The 21,112-nt window shown below is 37.1% G+C and overlaps 1 long non-coding RNA gene across 2 annotated transcripts in view; it reads right to left on the bottom strand.

Moving 5' to 3' along the window:
* The window catches only part of LOC110479159 (uncharacterized), a 134,603-nt gene that overhangs the window by 25,673 nt on the left and 87,818 nt on the right, over nucleotides 1-21,112 (bottom strand). For both annotated transcript variants that reach the window (XR_014953650.1, XR_014953651.1), the window contains one exon: nucleotides 1-21,112. This exon is cut by the window's left edge and continues 9,346 nt beyond it. This is a non-coding gene — a long non-coding RNA (uncharacterized LOC110479159).

Genomic DNA, 21,112 nt, shown 5'->3' with positions numbered 1-21,112 from the left:
GGCGGGCTCATGCTGTAAGGAATAGAAGCAGCAAAATGTCTAGTTTGTGGTGCAGGTGGAAAGAACTCCTATTTCATATTTTCCACATACAGCACAGACTGTAATGTAAATGGAGCAATATTATCCTGGAACAGTGAAAGGAATTCCATGGGAAATATAAATTCACAAGGCATTTTACCTGAGGACATACTAGTAATCGCTCCACTGATACAAATTGTTCTCATTTGTACTGTTTCATCTGAGGCATTTAATCTGAATTTTCAGAACTTTCTTGAGGAAGTCCTGAACTAAGATACTTCAAAATATAAAACAAAACAGCCCTAAAATGTATAATCTGTCTGTAGAGCTAATGAAAGTATTTTCCTTAACATGACTGCATAAAACATTAAAGCCTCTTCATTTGTCTAACCTTCTATGCAGGATGATTCCCAGATGTGTTGCTCCACAGGGAGTTCAAAGCCTCTGAAGTGCAAATAAAATGTAAATTCAGTGAAGTGAGTAGTTACACATTTCTTTTATTAGGTGAAAATTAGTCTGTTTAGGTATAACATATCCTTTGTTTCTTTCAATTTTTAAACCAGCAGCATTTTCAACTTAAATTCTCCAATGTCAGAAACAATAAGTTAAACCTGCAGTTAATCCATATATCATTTAAAACATTATTTTCTAGAACAATTTTCCCCTAATACCATAACGTCACTGTGTTTCAGTCCTGAGGAAATGTATCATCATTACAGCTGAAAAGCTTGTTTATTATTACTGGCCAATTTTCACCCAAGTTTCAGCTCCTGAAAGATCATATTTCTTTTACTTGCTTTCATACTATGATTAGGAAAAAATAAGTAAGTATGTATGAGACCTCTGAGCAGCACACAAATAGGGTGGAAAGTAGACTGTTTACCTGATTGTTGACAATTTATCTTATAATAGTGGTTAAATCTAAATCTGAGCATAGTGTACATGTTAAATATTAAGGTAGAAAACCGTGCTGCACATTTGTGGCGGGTCAATCCTGGCTGGATGCCAGGTTCCCACCAAAGTTTCTCTATCCCTCCCTTTTCAGCTGAGCAGAGGAGATTAAATATAACAAAAGGGTCATGGGTTGATGAGATAAGGCCAGGAAGAGATCACTCATCAATTTCTGTCATGGGCAAAACAGACTCAACTTGGGGAAATTAGTTTGAATTTACAATCAGTCTAATCAGAGTGGGGTACATGTGAAACAAAGTCAAACTTTTAAAGCACTTTTTGCCTCACTCATCCCTTCTTCCTAGGCTCAACAGTACCCCCAATTTCCCTACCTCTTAAGTACTCCTGTCTCCTAACAGGGAGGGCTGCTCCCAGTCTTCACCTGCTTCCAGGACATTTCCTTGGGAGACAGTCCTGAACTTCTACAACTTGGGTCCTTCCCACAGGTCCCCACAGGGTCACAAGTCCTGCCAGCAAACCTGCTTCAGGGTGGGATTTCTCTCTACAGTTCCAAAGGTCCACACAGAATCTCCTCCAGCATGATCAACCCATGGGATCACAGTCTCCTCTGGCTGCATCCATCTGCTCTGGTGTGGGTTCCTCCAGGGGCTGCAGGTGCATCTCTGCCCCAGTATGGCTTTCCATGGGCTGCAGGGAATTTCTGCTCTAGTGCCTGGAATGCCTCCTTCCTCTCCTTCTCCACTGACTTGGGTATCCTCAAGGCTGTTCCTCACATATTTTCACTCCTGTCTTTGACTGAAGTTGCACAGAGTTTTTTCTCTTCCTTCCCAATCTGTTATCCCAGAGGTGCTACCACTGTTGCTGGTGGGCTCAGCCTTGGCCAGATGTGGGTCCACCCTGGAGCCATGTGGGATTGGCTGTGTTGGACATTAGGAAATATTTTGGCAGTTTCTCACAGAAGCCACCCCTGTATCAACCCTGCTATCAAAACCTGGCAATGCAAAACCAAGATACAATTTTTAAGCTCATCTATCTCTGTGAATAAAAATTTTACATGATCTTTAGTTTTTATATTCAATATCTTTTTTTTTTTTTTTTTTTTTTTTTTTTTTTTTTTTAAGGAGATGCATTTCATTAGACACTGCTGCTGCATTCTGGCAAGTTCTTCTGACAATATATTCCCAAGTCTTAAGGTCTGAATAGCTGCTTATGTAGGGCCTGATTTTGACTAATCATAAGCTTAGAGTAATTCCACTAAAGTAAATTAGATGAAAGACATCTTTTACAGTCTTAAAATAGTTAGATAATAAAAAAATTTGGATATACACCCAGACAAGAGAATTAGTACTGTTCAGTCTTTGAAGTGTTCAGAACCTTGGGTCATTATTTTCTACGGGCAAGGCGGCTGCTGGAGGTTTGTGTTCAGACACAATTGCATGATATGGCTCTGTATTTTTGTATTAGAAATGTGCTAAAGAATGGGTGCTCTACCTACCCTGCCTGGGTCAATGGCTACATTTGCCAGTGGTGCTGTGCATCTCTCTCAAAAGCTGCAGGGTCAAGTCCCTGGGTCTATATCTGGACATTTTCTTCTGCCACAGAGTTGCATCAATCAAACTCAGCAACTGCAACTTAGTAAAGTACCTGAGAATATTCCTGTGTACAGTGCTGTGCCAAAGAATTAGTGCATCCTCAGCATTATCTAGTTATCACTTCTGGATTGACAGAGAGACATACAAAAAGAGCATTCCCTTGTGTTACAGTTTTGACATATTAATCCATAGTTCATATGGAGAATTAACTATTTACAGGCAGAAAAATGCCCTCTGCACACAAATGCTTGAAACAGAGCAGTCAAAACTTAGCTTTAATATTCATTATACATATATGCAATTAAAGGTTAAAAAGACCCTATTTTCAATATATGCTGAAAAGATTTGTTGCTGTTTGCTTTTGGCTTTTGTTTACTTTTGATCATGAATTAAAACAGAGCAAATTGTGGACGGTAATTCAGTGGTCCTAATACCAATCTCTCACTTTGAAGCTTTTTACTTTCCTGTTTCTGACCATAAGACGGGATGATGCTGTGTCCTGTTAACATCCATACTCTTATCATAATTCATGTTAAAAATCTGGTCAGGTTTTCTTTTTTATATATTTTCCTTAATCACCAGATTTCAAGAACTCTCAGAGTTGTTACTTTTACTGTTACAATGAGGGACAAGTGCACTGTGGAAGGATCAGCCTCCTCAGGCAGAGTTTTTTAGTCTCTCCCTCCCATTAACTTACTGTGTGGTCTGTGGAAGAGTAGGAGTGTAGGAAGCCATGAGGGTGGCCCAAAGACATGGGAGCTAACAGCAGGGAGACTCTCAGTGACTTTCTAATGTTTTCTTAAAAAAAAAAAATAAGGTATCTGGAAAAAATAATAATTTTGGTCAAAATCCTGGGTTTTGATGATACATTTTCAAGCAGCAGGAGCTGAAAGTGATATCAGCAGGTTCAGCAGCAAAGACAAAAAATACTGATGTGTCATTATATTGCTGGCTGCAGTCTAAGCTCCCTCATGCCAGCAAGCCCTTCATTACTTCTACTGCTTCTCCCTTCACAGATACTCCATAGCAATCCCAGTGCTTTTGCCCTTCTCACCTTTCTCCTGTTTCTGTGCCTGTCACCCTTGTCACTGTCTTTCTCAGCTGTGCTCCCAGTCAGCTCACTGCTGCTTAAGCATAAGGCAAATAGACTTGAAAAAAAGTAGCTGGTGCACTGTTTTTCCAGCCCAACTCATATAGCAACCAAACAATAGAAAAATATTATATGCATCCTGGATTTGCTTTATGATTTCCTTGAGCCACCAAGCCTGGAAAAAACTCAGGTGAGGCCAACCCTGCCTTCTCTGCTGACCAGAAAGTGCACAGAATAACAGCCCAAACCTTCCTAGTTATTAGATAAAGAACACACCTTTCTCCTTCCCTTGTTTTTTATGTTCTGTATAAACAGTGCAAGCTACATAAAGGATCATGCTTCCATTACATGTATATAAAGGATTTAACTAAATGTTGTCATAACTCACAAGTAGGACAGCACTTAGGAATAGAAATAGGAAGGATAGTTTCCTGTAGGCAGTAATGGTGGACTATTTAATTTGCAAAAGAAGAAATTTCAGTCTTTTCTGGGACTGGGATCACACAGCACAGCTATGTCTTAAATAGCAACAAAGAAAAAATATGTGGAAAAGTGCATGCTTAGGATACAGTTCAGGCATACACAAAAGTGGTAGGATATTTAAAGTTCAAGGAATTAATGCTAATGATAAAAGATATCCAAGACAAAAAGCTGAAGTCCTTAAATGCTGGTTACAATGAAAGCCAGAGTGGACACTCCAGTCTTTTCTAAGCCCATGCTCTCTGACCGTATGAGTTGAAGACTTGATCAAGGAGGTATGTTAACTCCAAGACAAGCAAATTTGATATTCCAGCCAATATTTTTTTTTTTTTTAGAAAGACAGAAGATAGACAGACAAATCTCCTTTAAACTTCAAATCTGAGAGACTCCCTTGTATAAGAACTGCACCTTCAGACCTATATGAATTAGAGAAATCATCCCACAAGTTACGATTTCATAGCAAAAAAATTCATATTACATAATATTTGCAATTTGGATGATTCATCTGGCCTTGAAGCCTCTGCAAAAGCATAGTGGAGGGCTTCATTAAAGTGCTGAAGAGACCTTTATGATTTTCTTACAGCCTCTAGTACTAAGCACACACTAAATATGTGTGTCTGTCCTTAGGGGTCCAGCCCTTGTAAGAAGGAGCGGCATTCAAATCTTTCAGAAGCTCTGGAAATATATCATTTTGATAAGATGGACAGTAGACACTTATTAAACTAACTGTTCTAATTGCTTTATACTCTACTTCATGCACCTCTCCTTGTATCCATACCATTTTGTCCTCCATATCTTACCCAAGAGCTACACTGCTTTCTGCCCTACAATTAGTTGTTTCATTTATTTTGAGTGTGTTCCCTGCATCTTTTGCGGGTGGCCCCACAAGTCTGTGGGCTGCCACATCTCTTGAGTTCTGTTCCACAATCAGCTTTTTCATTGAGGTAATGGAAAATGTCTGTAGCCATAAGCCTTTCAAGGACAGTTGTAAATCATGGCTTGAGCTCTCCAGAACACCTGCCTGTAAGTCTGGGTTAATCCCCCTCTGACTGCAGATCTAGCTTCTTAAACCAAAATATTTCATAGTGCCAGCAGAACCTACCTGCAGCCAGAGCTGTACACAGAGGAGAGACAATAAGAATTACTTGTGAGTGAGTACATCTGTCACTCTCCGCAGTGTTATTTCAGTCACTCATGTTAAGTAACAAACCCAATTTTCCCCCCAAATTTATGATCTCATATGACATTAACAGATTCACAAGAGAAGATAGAATGGGAAACACTGCAGTGTATATCTGTCTGTCTATCTAACCACTTAGCATGCATCAGGGATCAGTACAAGTAGCAGTTTGAAAAGATGCCCAGGATTTAAAGGAAACATTTCACTTCTTCTCAGCTGAGGACAGTTTAGACATTAGAAAAGCATTTTACGATTTTGCATAAAACTTGCAATCCCTGGTGATATGTTGTTTGACCATTTCATGAATTGTAAATGCTTTCCAATTGTTCTAGAATTATTGAAATAACCTTCTAAAAACCCAAATTATGAAGAAAGATAAAACCAGAAATTAGCATAAAAATATCTTAGAAAATAAACAGCTGGGAAAAAAAAAAAAAGCTGTTCTATGTGGAGATGCAACAGAAAAAGTAAAAGAAAAGTGAATTAAAAAGGGAAAAGTTTACCTTAAAAACTACTCAGAGACATTTATGAAAGGATTAACTTTTTAGTGTTGTGTGAACAGGTGACATACAAATTCCAAGACAGAAGCTTTCTGAAAATTATACACAGGGCCTCTGGCCTTGCACCTTCAGTGATTTGCTCAATCAATGTTTCTTGGTGGTCCACTGGCATCAGTAAAATTTGTGTAAGCATCTAGGTCTCATCCTTGTGCAGGAAAAATGAAGTGAGCAAAGTCAGCTGTGCGAAATAGTTTTGAATGAGTGGAAAACTTGTTTCTTTCACATTCTTCCTTTTCCTCTCCTAACAAGAATGCTAAAGTGCTATACAAATGCCACTCTAACATATTCTGAAGTATCCACTTGGAAATCGTATTGTGAGAGTGGCAGAATAAAAGGTAAAGCTGTTTATAATATGAAACACCTTCTGCTGAATTTCTTTTTTAAAAGCCAAAACCTTCCTGTAAACATGGTAAGAATGTAGGTGTTCTTTTGTCTTCAGCAAAGAAAAAGACCTAAATTTTCTGTTTGTGTCTAAAATCACAACTATTTGGTAGTCTTTTGAGATGAAAATTAGATGATTTATTGTATTTGTGTAAATTGCAATATTTAATGGACAAAAGACCCTTGTGAACTATGAAATACGGGGAATTCTACATACATTTTTTTTGCAATAAAATAAAATGTGAATAATAGCTTTGACTTTAATTTATTTTTACCAAACTGATACCAACATGATTATTTTTCTTTGGAATCTTTCTCTCCTTCAGTGAGGAGTTTTGTGTGTGCATCAGGAGAGCTGGCTTGCAGTGCAAGCCTTTCAGACTTGTCTGCTTTTTGGCCCATGTGTCTGGGTTTTCTCTGTTCTTAAGCCAAGTAATCTCTGGCCTTGGGCAGATATGTATGCCCATTTTTCACCTTGACAAAGGAATAAAATATGGCTGAGACACATGGTACCAGAAACTGGGAGAATTCCTGATTCCCACAATATAGATGTTGTCATGGTGACTGGAGACTCTAACATATAAAATACCTTTTCACAATGTTCATTGTCCAAAGGAAGAAAAGGAAAAAAAGAAGAAAAAAGCAGGGAAAAAACTGAAAAGCCTTTAGAAATTTCTTTTTAGAGAGTCAGAATATCATAGACTCTGTCCCTTCAACTGTACTAGGTAAACTAAGTGCAATGCTCCTTTGTTTTTTTTTCTAAAATGGGAAATGCAGCTACGATTCCTTTATTGTCCTCTACCTCGTTCAAACTTCAGCAAAGCTATCGGAAATTCAATTCTTTTGGCATTAGAATTGACCTTCTCTTTTCAATTTACCATGTTCCTCTTGAACAACTTTTATTCTTTAATTCTCTGCTGCACAATTCCTGTTTTCCCATTATTGCCAAATGCACTTATATGTGAACAATACTTATATTCTATATAAATCTCTGTCACAATTAAACTATCAATGATAGGTTGGATTTATCTGAATTAATTCCACTTCTAACATTTATGTGAAAACTAATCAATTTTATTAAAAGCAAATTCTTTTTTAAGAACCACAGTAATTGCTTCATTACTACTGTTCCTGACGCTATCATTAACATCAGTATAGCATAGCTGAGGAACACAGAAAAAGAAATGTGTTTAATACTATTGGAAAAACTTTTCTTTACATAAAAAATGCAAGGCTTCTGAGGATACCTAAACCTTCTCAGGAAATCGAATGTAAATTAGATTTAAGAGAAAGAATAATGACATTCACTGCTGTTATTTGGTAAAATTTGCAATAAAACCAACTTCAAATAAAGGTATAGACTGTGCCTATGTTAGCAAACTAAGCAGCAGAAGGAACCAGGCTGAGGTCTGGCACCTGTACCTTTTTTAACTATTCCTATTCTGCCTGGCATGATTTTGGTCCAAGAGATTTAGCAGGATCAGAGACAGTCCTTGGTTAGGAACAAGTATGTGTTAAAGACTGTTAATAAATAACTAGCTCAGATTCAACATGCAGTGTCGGGGGCTAAGACATCTCAGCTGAGTGAACATACGCCAGGGGAAAGCCTTTGTCCTGCTTTTTTACTAAGAGAAATATAACTTGGCTTCACTTTTTCTGGAAAGCCTCTTTTGAAGTCCTGTAAATACTATTGCAAATAATTTTGCGGGTGGGAAAGTTCATTGAAACAAGAAGCTCAAAAATATTCTACAGCATGAAAATACTAGACATATAGCCATGATCAGTCGATTTTGAGGATTGTTCCTCTTTAAAAGACAGATTCACAACCCTAGCAATTGTTTAACACACTGAGATTTAGGTTATTTATATTCTTCAGTAAACCACTTTTGCCTATTTTGCAGGAGCCAGGTATTTGGAAAGAAGTTTCATATTTTAATGTAATAAACTTAGGGAGAATTCATAATCTTTTTACAAAGTACAAAACTTTGGGTTTGTGCATTTCCTTTGATTTCTTAATAAATTTTATTTCTTTACTAGACTGGAAGAAGCCAGATGGGACAGCATTTAACATTTTCAGGGATAATCAAAGTGTTTGCACAATCTGGTTTCCTGAAATCTCATTTCTTCCTAGCAATCAGTGACACATACCTGATAAAAGCAAACTACTGACTTTTAACTTGTCTATATCTCAAAATGCAGGTGGAAAATTTGGCACAGATGATCTCTTGGTGGGTGTGGTGCTGTCATGAGTATTCCTCAATTTAGTACTCCCACTAAAAAAAGCCCCTCCAGAGGGAGACAAAGGGCAGAGATCATAGGTTGACATAAAAATAATTTACTGGAAACAGCAATGAGATAAGAAAACAAATAGCAAAAATACCAATGACAAAAGTGTCACCCAGAGAGGCTGATTTACATTCAAAGGGCTCATATGCCTGGGACAATGAAAAGCAATGATGAATCCACCCCCTGCCCAGCAGGCTTTCCCAGGACCAGAAAGGATCACTGCCCCTTCCCAGAAGGGAGAAACAGTCCTGACAATAGCACAAGATGGCATCAATATCATTTGGGTCATGGCCCTGACTCCTCACTGCTACTACAGAAATTAACCAGGAGAGTTGGCAAGACCAAAGCAATAAAAAGGAATTCCTGTGGTTTCTCAGTTACAATCATTCTAGTCCTATATAGTGCTACTTAAAATTTATATCTAGAGTTGCATTAGCACATCAATGGCAAAGGAAACATTTCTCAGTATGGATATCTCAGCAGAGGTGAAAAAGGAGAAGGGAAGACAAGGTGTCAGTCTGCAAGTTTAGCACATAAGCTGCATATCATACTCTAATAAAATGTATTCTTCAGATACAGGATGTTAATCCTCCAAGGACTCAGCAACTAGACACTGCAAAATAATCACCCTGGTATTGCACTGAAAGTTGTCATAGAAATGAATATATGCTTTACTTTGATTGTTAAGCATGAGATGACTCACCTTCAATCACAATCTCTCTTGCAGATGAAAAAGAAAAAAGTTCAGATCCACTTTTACTTTGTCTGAATTAATGACATGATAAGAGTGGTATCTTTCCCTCCCTTCTGATCTGCAGTTAATGAGTAAACAAGATAATTTGGAAGCAAGGAGGAAAGGTTCTGCACACTTCACAGGCATCAGGGCTCTAGCACAGCTGTCTAAGCTGCAGTGCTTGCTTTCATGTCCTGGTGATTTCATTGCAAGATGATTTAGGTGATTCCTGCCCAGGTGGTCTGTTGCTAAAGTGCTCTCCCCACTAATGAAAAACTACACGCTTGATTCAGGGTTAGAAACACTACTGGGCACTGGGCCATTAGTGTTTCTAACTGGGGATGAAGAGTTGCAAAACAGAATAATATCAAAGGCTTACAAGGATCTGGGAATAAATAGCATCCAAATTATCACAACTGGAAATAATAGGGAATGCTGAAACAAAAACAATTTAATGATGTTCCTATTTATTTTCATATATTCTTTATATATATATTAAAACCTGATTGAATCTGACATGTCCTGTGGTGCAGGAAGCTGTTCACACACTGGTTGGTATAGGGGAAATGAGCTGCAGCTGCACTGATTTTTTGAGCAACTACAGGAATCATTTGCTGGGAATGGTTGAATGATAAGGGACTAAGAAAACACCTTATCTCCATTTAATAAAACTGTATTTTGTATGACTAATTCCTTATAATTTTTTTATATAGAAATATAAGACAATAACAATGTAAGCTTTTTTCTTTTCCCCTTTTGCATTTTGATAATATTTCTATCAGTTCCCCGTCAGTCAGATTTTAGAGATTTGTATAGCAGCTTTGTTATACAGCTTTGTTATACAGATTTGTGTAACAGCTCACCGTTTGTACTGATTTCCTGTGGTTTGGTAATTACATTTCTTTCCTAATATCACTCCTCAGAAAGTACTTTGGACTGCATCATGCTTATTACCCGATGATTTTATCTTCAGGCAGAACAACCAAACCTGAGCCAAATATTCAGCAGTTGACTAATGTCAGGAAGATAAATTTTAACTATAGTTTTGGTCTGATAATTACTGGGAAACTAATCAAGTTCCTCAGTGAGTTCTTTTTATTCACTTATTAAAGATTACCATGCCAGACTTTTCTTTTTCTTCTCTGAGAAGCAGAGAACTTCAAGGTGTTGAAAAGGAGCATATAGGATGGAGTTCAAGCACTATGAAAGTTCACTGCACTTCACTAAACCCATGTGAACCACAAATTCAGACTTGTAAATCTGAAGACTATGGGGAAGTTTAGAGATCAGCTGCTTGCTGTGGACATAGATGGCTGAAACAACTTGTGGGAAAGAAATGCAAGTTCCCTGTGACTAAGACATGTCTGTGCAATACGTTCTGGATAGGGACAAGATTTTTTATTTTAGTCCTAAATGTGGTACCCGCCATAGAGTATACTGTACAAAATCATGTTTGAATATCACTTAGAGATCTCCCACCAGCCTTTCTTTTGTAGATTCTACTCAGGAGCTAAAGTATACATTCAAAAATCTACTACAATATGTATTTTACTTCTATCTTATCTTGACACTGAAGTAGATGCTGAAGTGGCCAGCTTGTTGTCAGTGACAGTGTATCCTCTGTTTTTCCTACTGCTTTACAAATCAGTTCAGATCACCTTCTATGACTATTATGAACAAACTTCTGAAGCATCCTCTGAGGTTACATTTCTTTAACATTTGATAAGATCAGCAAAACATTGCTCCAAGAACCGTCAGCAATGAGAAAACAGAATCTGTGGATGCCACAAAAGATCTTTTTACATTTTCAAGATGCTGACAAAAATTTCAGTGGGAGATTGTAGATGCTGCATTGCATTAAAACTACAACTTAACAGAAGAAAAATATTTGTAGAGGTCTTTAGAAGATATATTACTCTGGCATTTGATAAACATGAAACAACACTGCCTCACACCTACAGCAATTACAAAAGCATACAGAGACAATGTTGTGATGAAAATGATGAAACAAATTAATCATAATCCTACAGTAATTATGGAAAGCAATCATATTATCTGATGTTCAGCCACTCCTTTGATGTCAAAGTCCTTTCCTATCAGACAGGCTGTTTACTCTTTAACACTGGACTGGCCAAATATTTAGTAATTTAAAATTTTTCAGGTTGCTGTTAAAATTGCTGTGAATGAAGGTTGCTGTGCATGTCTAAACTTCAATATGAGATAGTTAAGAAAAAGTTTAGAAGTACAGAAAGATTATTGTCTCCATCTTCCAGGATAAGGGATGAGTTCATTTGTGGTTGGTGACAGTGATGTTCATTACAAATCCCCTCATGTCAGGGAACAAGCACCTTTTATCAGAGGTCCTACCCAGGACATTGTGACCCTGTGTTCTCAATGCTCTGTCCATCCCAGCACTGGCAAACCAGGGCCCAAATATTCTTTAAACATTATGTAGTCAGATATTCTAGATGGGCACATTCTTCCACTTTTGATTGAAGCAAGGTCTTTTTTTTATCATGATTGTTTCAATAACCAGGCTAGAAGGAGCAGAAGCAAAAAAGATACAAACAAAAGACAGTACTTGCTGCAAAGTCATTGGGAGTCTATCCCTCATGACTAATGTAGAAAACCATAACATTTTCAAGAATAAATTCTCCTACCTTCATGCCCAAACCATGAGGATAGAGTTAAGGACCCTCTTAGCACCAGAATTCAAGTATCCCTTGCAACACCTTTGCTGTTCAGTAGGAAGGAAGCAGAGAGACTCAGAGACTGCCCCACCCTGGTGTCTGCAGCAGCTGAACATCTGAAGCTGCACACAGTCAAGGATCCTGCCTGGTGAGCATCCAAAGTTATTTGATGAAGAGACATTTCCTCAGGCATGAGTACTCAGAAACCAGCTAAATCTTCTGGACCCCAAATGGATGGGCAGGTTTAATTTTTAGTTTGTGGAAGGAACGCATACCCCAGGGAAGGGAAAGAGCTCATGCTTCTGGACCAGCTTCACACTCTTTTAACTCTCCTCAATAATAGTCTGTGAAACTCAGACCCTCAAAAGAGATCTGATATCTCTGCTGAGATAAATAAATAGCTTAGGTCTTGCCAAGACTCTGTGTGTAGGTATATATTTGTGCTCACTGTGCAGCACATGGTTTCATACAGAGCCTTCTTGAAAATCTTAAGTGGTAAAATCTGTTCTAAAAGTATGGAAAATGCTTGAAGATAATAATGTGTTTTGCATAAGGATCATCTTAGCAGGTCATGGTGAAACAGGCCAATATGTAAACCAAAACAAATAGATGCTTGAAATATATGCATATTTTCAGACATCTGTGTGAAATTAATTCTGATTTTACATAAATATTCTGTAATTGAAGTTATTGTTAATCGTAAAGTTCTTTTGATTATATTAGCAAGATCATAGGAAAAAAAATGAACAGCAAATACATGATTTCTTGAATGATTAGAAAATAAATAAACCCCACATTTGTTCATAGCTTTCTGTTACTACAGAAAATAAGTCTATCTGATCAGAATTAAGTAAGAAAGGAAAATATTAATCATAAATGGAGGCAATATATAAATCATGTCACCTGCTGTTCTCTTTCTAGTTCACTACAATTCTTGGCTGCTTCTGTGTTATTCAGCTTGTTTCAAATGCCAGCTAATGCATTATGAAATCTTATCCTCCTAAGAGACTGAACATCCACAGAGCAGACAGAAAGAACCTGGAAAAAGGAAGTATGTAGGCTCCAATCGATAATGTACAACAGAAACTACAAAGAGGAAATTGTTGTCTTGGAAAATTATTACTATATTTCTTCAAAAGTTGATAGGTCCTGTCAAACACATTGGTGTTTTTTTATTTTCTTTTTTTTTCCTTTTTTTATTTTCCTTTTTTGTTTATAATCATCATGCAGTGCATCTTTATGCCACCTCAGTTTCAGGGTTTTCTTCTGCACCCTGTCAGGATTTTTTTTTTTACTTTTACATTAATCAGACATTTAGGTGCAAAATAACCAGGTGCAAAAACCTTACACGTTATAATCTCCCCCATGGAACAGAAGAGTTTTATAAGATAATGTTATCCATCAGTACACAGCTACAATTCCCTCATACTCTTGTTGCTGATAGACATTAGCTGGGGACTAGTGAGAGCATGGCAGAAAAAAACCACTGTGTGTCCATGTGAAGTACTTTGAAAGGAGCTTGGGCTTTCTTTGTGGGTGACAAGATAAAACTGTCTAAGCTTTTCAGCTGCTCTCTGCCTTATTACAGGCTTCTTGTAAAAAGAATTGGGAACTGTGGAAATGAACAAAAAAAAAAAAAAAAAAGGAATTCTTCCTGATTCTAGATCTTTGGGAATTGTGATTTTTCAATGTCTAATGAACAATTAGTCATTTACAGGGATATAGTACGTATTCATAATATTGAAGCGCCTGGGTCCCTGGTTAGTAAAGAACTTGTTTCATCCTTGCTAAGTAGGTGGATGAGTTTTGATAAAACACATTTGGAGAAAATATCTCTCTTTTATGTACAGATTTCTATGTGCTTATAGAAATACTTCAAATTTTATGAGGTCTGCATATACCTATGTCCACATTATCATATGCTATGATATAACATGACTGTTGTAACACTGACAATTCAGATGTCATATTTTAGAGCTGCCATAAAACAAAAAAAAAAACAACAAAAAAAAAAACCACCCCAAAAAAACCCAATCTTTCATAAAGAAAATTTTCTAGCTGAAATTGAAATGGGAGAGGAAGAGGTACCAAGGTAAAATAAAGTGCTGGACTTCAAAGTTCAGCCCCTGAGACTTCAGTCATGCAGGTAAAGCACAGATCTACTACTGGACAAATCTCAAATTGTGCTTGTACCTTGGTATGTAAAATGGTCTACATTTTTTTCTTCTTTGTTCTGACTAATTTGATATTTGTTATCATTGAATAAGGACAGACACCATGTTTTTAGCTTTGGGGGTGTCACTTTTACAAATATTTGATAATTTTTTATCTTAGTATGCTAACTTTGGAAACAAGAAAAGCTGTGAAGATTTCTGTGCAGGTGAAGAAGAAGAAAGTATAGTGGGCTAAAAATCTGCCATCTGGAGTGCAATGAAAATAGAAAGTAAATCAAAGTACTTGGCAATGCTTGCTCATATTTTTCCTTCCTATCTCTCAGTTAGAAATTATAGTTGTATTTTAACTTCCTGAATAATGAGAGAACATTGAGGGTTTGATGTTTGGTGATTTTCATTTCCTTTCCTACTTTCAAAAAGCATACTTTTTTTCACTGTATCAAGTAAACATCAATAACTGATTTACATATAAATTTAGACTTACTGTATTTTCTCTCCATCTAAAATATCTTTTGGCTCTTTTCAGTAAGCTTTGGGCCAATAGAAGAAATCCAAGAGAAAATATTGGCTGAGAATGGTTTGAGGGTAAGTTTCTATTAGGGGAAAAATATCTTTCATTAAATCCAGTTATGTTTAGATAAATTTTTTACTGGAAAATGATGCTTTTAGTATGATGAACAAATAGAACTCCATTATTATGCATATATTTTCTGGTTGTGATGTCTGTTATGAGAAACTCAAGAGACAAGTTACATTATGTCTAGAGACTACTGGTGTACCTTTCAAATAAACTGTCAGCACCAATATATTTAGGGGTCTTGAAAAGCAATAGGCTGATAGCCCAAGAAATTCTCTAGTTTTTCATAGTCCAGCTTCATGCAAGACTTGGCCTGCTAAATAGGATTCAAGGGTGCAAGCCAGGATACATGAGTGAGGTACCTTGTCGCATCATATCTGTCATATCAACAGAGGTTTAGGCACTGAGTTTTATCTGACTCCTGTGCAAAGCAGGAGGAGCTTAGATGCTAAGACAACACAAAGGCTGAGATGCTAAAGCAGATTCTGGGATTTTCTAGAGTTCAGCTCCTGATGAATGGATGCTCTGAAAATCTGGCCACCTTAGGAATCTAAACCTAGTCTGTTCCATTGTTTGTTCATGGTTTTATTTTGGAGTGTACTTTCTACTTGTCCTGCTATGATGTGCCATGACAAGCAGCTCTCATAACCCAACACTGCAAGCCATGTGCAGATCCAAATCAGTAAAATTCAACGTCTGCCACACACTCATATTCTTTCTGAAAATAGATGTATGTCCAAAGATTTAGTTGCATTTTTTTTTTTACTTTGTTTTCCCCAAACTCTACTTCTACATGGTGAAATGATAGGAGCATTTCATCCTGAAAAGGCTTTTTAAAATTCATATTTTAGTTTGCCTGCCTGAGTATAGTGAGAGACCAATGACCTTTTCCTGTCAGCACTGTGAACAGCAAGCTCCCTTACAACATTATGGCATCTAAATACTGTGCTGCCTCACTTCAAGTAAAGCATGAGCTTAAATATATTACTGTTCTGAGATTCAAATGATGAGTTATTTTAGCATAGCTGTTCCTGAGCCAAGTTTGATTTTTGAGTCAATAATTTCCATGGAATTGTACAAGGCTTAGAATAAAGTTCATGAAATGAAGTGTGTGGGAACCCCAGCCTTGTTTTGGGGCCACATGTGGTGGTGAAATTCCTCCTCCAACCCGTGCTTCCAAAGAAAAACTCCGCAGGCTTAGCTGTTCGGTCTCAAGGCAGTTTATTGCTAGTTATCTAACAGATTATGTTCTTGGACTGCAGCTATTTGATCAGTGGCCTGGGTAGAGGCACACACACACCCTGACATCCTCTCTATCTGCTGTCTTCTTCGTCTCTCCCTCCGCCCAGGGTTGCTGCTATCTTTTATAAGATATATTACGTATAACATGTTTACAATTATTCCCCAATACCTACTACCTACGTTGCCAAGTGTTTTTCTACTCTAAACCAATCTATGAGTGCCAACATCACCAAGAACATGGAGGTAAGGAATAAGAAGGAAGAAGGATGGGTTCAGCCCACTTTCCTCCATCTTAGAACTTCTGACCCCCATGTACAAAGTGAAAACCCCCCTGTACAATACTAAAAAAATTTCCCCTCTACTTCGTAACTACTTATACTATACTATCTAACCTTTTGTGATTGCTTGTTCCACCTCCAAAGTTGGTAATTCATTCCATGGCTCAAACTCAAAATCACAGCTGTTTTTCAGCTGTCTGCCAGGGTCTAGAATGCTTCTGACCAAGGCCTGGAACCTCTAAAAATGTCTGAGAGACATTTTGAGTTCCCACAAAGTGTTTATAAAATATACACAAGCAAACTAAGAAAAGACTCTAAAAAATTTATTACCCCTGTCACTTATAGATAAGTTCTCTTGAATGTAGACTAACTCTCAGAAAAATTCCTTGAAATTCATTATTTTTGTAAATTCTTGTTTTGTAAATTATTCACTTTTAGAACTCAGTTCTGTGGTGTTATCCATGGTACCACAGTGCACTATTTTTGGTCAATTTTTGGAACCAAGCAGCTTTCTGAAGTTCTTTGTGTCTATTTGAGGCATTTATTTTTCAGTCCTTATTTTCTAGTAACAGCATTGGCCATGGGCATCATTTTGCTTGATATAATGCTGAAGACAAAAATGTCTCATGTCCCTGATTGCTGACACTCTTGGACAGATTGCACCTGAGCTACTAAAAGAGGGGAAACATGATGGCATGATCTGGGATTCACAGAGAGCTAGAGCCATCATCACTAACCAAACCCAGTGAATGGCTAAACTCAATACTGAGAGATCATTAATGCTATTTAACCTGTGTCATTCTATATCTCTCTCACATAAGTAAAGTTTATCTCTGTCTCCATGTTGACATGGAAAGAACAGGGTCCTGACACAGGAAAATCCAGGGGTAGTGTACAGCACATGAACAGTAAACCTGGTGGCTAAAGTCTGACCAGGATCCTAAGGAAGAAATGTTTCCAGGAAACATTCACTGCACTGCCTTTTGTAGGTAACAAGGGATTTTAGAATAGGAGTTGGTTCCTAATAGTCAGGTACATCTGTGCACAGATCACATACCCTGCCATAGTATCAGCGAAGACTCAGTAAGTCCATACCATCCTTTTGTCTTCAAGCTGCTGAAACAGGCTCCATGAACGTGGGGACCAGATACTCTAGGGAAAGTACACGGTCCCTGCTGCCTAGAAAGGAGTTTGTAGCAATACCAGTTTGCATCCATGGGTGGTTGTATCCTGACAGTTCCTTTGCTGCTGCATAAGATACGACCCCCAGAGGTGAGCATGGGGCTGAGTAGGGGGTTACTGAGATTTTCTATCTAGTACTGTATGTACATTGCTGACACCTGTCTGAAAAAGCAGCAGAGATATTGAGAATAATGAAGGAACCCACAGAAATAGGCAAACACCCAGACAGTCTGGGACTGCAGAATAAAAGATGCATGACTCTGTACCTCTAACATAGGTTGTCCATATGTGAAAATGTGAATCCCCTTTGCCATTTTGTCTCAAGGGGAACCCAGACCTATGTACATCACTGCTTCTACAGAATTAGCACAACCCCTGTGATTCTGGGGTAGCAACCATACCTTTCACAGTCACAGTTCGGCAAAATTTTGATTTAATAAACAATTTTTTATATATTTGAAAACTCAGTCAAAGCATCTCCCTTTATCATGCTGAATTGCTAAAATAAGGAATAATGCTGTCATAGACTGCTAATACAGCCAGACTGCTGGGTTCCAGCTGATCAGTCACAGAGAAAAAGAAAGACTGAGCTTTACCAGATACTTCACTGAGCTGAAGCTTTAGAGGGAGAGCGACTTTGAAAAATACCTCCTTTATATCAATAGCTTGGAATATTTTCAAAGAACAAGGAAAAGTAATAAATGAACAAGAAGTTATGAAGTACTGGATTGAATTATATTTGGTCAGATGTAGTCACATTTCACAATCCCTGATATTCTCCAGGATCAATTTGTGACAAACACTACATGGCATATTTGAATACTTAATTTTCTGCAAGGCCATCTTTCCATCTTCCACCTACATCCCTCCCTATCTCAACATCTTGTTAATGTTAAGCACCAAAAAAAGATCTGTATTAATTCAGAAGATAATTGTTTATTTTATCTGTTTATACTTCATTACAATGTCATCTTTTGGCAGTATACTAATCTTTTTCACAAGTTCATGATGTAGGCACTTTGTGTTTCTCCTAGGTATATCTAATCTAGATGATAATTTTTCACATTTTCTCTGTCAAAAATGGCATCATCAGAAAAATATATAGGACAGTCAATAATAGTAGCCTCTTTTTTTTTTTTTTTTGCCTGACTATAGATAGCATAGGGTTCTGCTAGCTTTCTAGAGAAAAACATATGGCTTTGTGAGTTTTACATACTTATAGAGAGTAATGAACATATGCTGGTAATTTTAAAAAATCATGAAACCAGAAATAAAATGAAAAGTTGTATGAAAAAATGAAGGTTACAAAGTTTACCATGTTGCAGAAAGATGGTTTTGACATATTGTTCCTATTAAATCTCTATAGTGTTTAGTTGACAACTCTGGTTGATCCTTTCTATAACAAAAATGAAGTTACATCACTGCACATGCAATGCAATTGCAACAGGAAAAGATCCAGTAAAATACCCTAAGGAAACTATTAACTAGATTGTTATTTGTAATAATTTGTGGCCAGTATTGTCTCACAAATAAGTGTTAACTTTAAAGTAACTTAGCAGCACCTCTTCCAGTCTTTGCTTTGGTAGTAGCTGTAAGCTGAAGCCAACAGGGACACTCAAGTAGATCTATTAAAGGCATCAATGATGTAATACAAACCCAAATCCAGTAGTATATCCCCTAACAGGTGCCTCTATCCTGTACATGTTGCCATGGCATTTGGGTAAGATTCTCAGGTTCCAAGAACTTCCAAACTATTCTGAATTCTATCCCCAAAATTGTAACATTGTGCTCACGTAGAGGTGAGCGCTAACTCACAACAGGTTTCTGGCAGTGTTTTGAATTCTCCTGGTGTACTGTGTTGCTAACACATTGATATTGAAATAATGGGTTATTGTAATTTGTTCCATTAATAACTAGGACTTTTGTAAAAAGAAATTAAGAAATCTATGATCAAACAAAGAGAATTAAAGCTGAATAGTATAGAACAGACAGAAAAATATGCTTTTAAGGATTGGTTTCTAATTTATATATACTATAATTGGTTTCTAATTTAATCCTAGAATACCAAATATTACAGTGCCTTTTCTGGCAGTGTGTGAAAGCTTTGAAAGAGGATGACAGGGCTAATAACAATCCAATGTGACCTCCCTCAGATTTTCTGCCTAATGCTTGGAGTACAGTAACTCATTTACAATGATTTTTTGAAGACAGGTTTTTCAAAGCTGTGTCTTTATGTTACTTCTCTTTTCACTTTCATCAGACAATAATGAAGAGAAAACAGAGAAATGGCAATGCAAAGGTTGAAGTAATAAAAAATGTATTTTGATATATGGCTTCACAAAGTCTGAATGTGAAGGAAATTGCTGAATGAACACTTCAAGGCCGATACATTTTTGGGGTGATGAAGGATGCTGTGGGGCTTGTACATTGACTTAAAAGCAGAATTTCCATTAAAAACAAAATCCGAACAAACAAAATCACAACCAAAGTAAAATCTTTTTGGAAAACCAAAATCTTTCTCTCTTTTCTTTTAATTTAATTTTCTTGCTGTTATAATGTGAAAGAGTAGATCTAGAAACTTTCTGAAAGTCACTAACATTAAAAAAAGTCTCACTCCAATTTTTTAGAAGCTGTTTGTCTATAAGATGAAAATGTCAAACCTTATTCAACACTGACAGTCAACTTGATACAAAGCAAACATCTATTTTCTTTATTCTCTTTTCTCTACAACATACGCATGGCAGAGGAATCTGTCAGCAGACCAACTGAATCAGTACTGGATAACAGAACTCAGAGCTCAAAAGATGCTAACTTATCTGATCTGCTCTTTTTGCCAGGATCAAATTGATTTCTAGCATGTATTCCCTGCAGTTATTTTCAGGCTACTTTTAGATTTCCTTCACAGGGTCACAGGCTTCAAAGCTGCCATCTAGAAAGACTGCACTTACATGAAAAAGAATACTACAGGAAGAAATAAAACACCAGAAATTCAGCCACCATTTGAAATTGTGAAAACTTGAATGCTTCACTGCAGAAAACAGACAGAGGTGGAGAAATCCTTCTTCGAAATTCAAAATCAGTTAGGGCTGAGATGAGCTTAACTTAATCTGCAGTTAAGGCATTTTAAAAAGCTTATCCAAAATTCTTCAAACATATTAAGGATTTGAACACTGGCCACTCTGAGACATTGGTATCTCACCTGCATCAATAACTAGGTAGCATTGCATTGGGGCTTTTCAAAGTTTACATTTTGGAAATATGCTGACTACATTGACATTGATATTTGAATCCTTCCACAGATCTTCTCTCTCAACTAGAACCGAATCAAGACAGAAATTACATTAGAAGGTAATTATTCATTATACTCTCCTATTCAATGCTCCTTTGAATATTGGATACTGGCCACCAAGAGATAGTAGAAAAAACTAGTTTGAGATAGCATGTGTGCTTCAACCCCCTTAACTGCTGGAATTAAATTATTTTTCAAGTGCAGTGTGGTCCATGCCACTGACATCAGTAGGTATGAAGAGGATGAGTTAGGTGCAACTGTGCTATTTTCCTTTGTTAAAGGGGTAAAAGTAGCTTACCTTATACAACCTGTAGGTGAAGAATGTAAAAATCTCCATTAGATTCCTGCCTTCATTGTCCTTGTCTGTCATAACTTCATCCACTTGCAACAAAGAATTTGTTCTTGATGTATTGCAGAAAAAATAAATCTCTCAGAGACTGCAAATACA

The sequence above is a fragment of the Lonchura striata genome, chromosome 3 (genome assembly GCF_050655825.1).
Source record: "Lonchura striata isolate lonStrDom1 chromosome 3, ASM5065582v1, whole genome shotgun sequence".
Lineage (NCBI taxonomy): Eukaryota > Metazoa > Chordata > Aves > Passeriformes > Estrildidae > Lonchura > Lonchura striata.
This window is presented reverse-complemented; position numbering and strand designations above follow the sequence as displayed.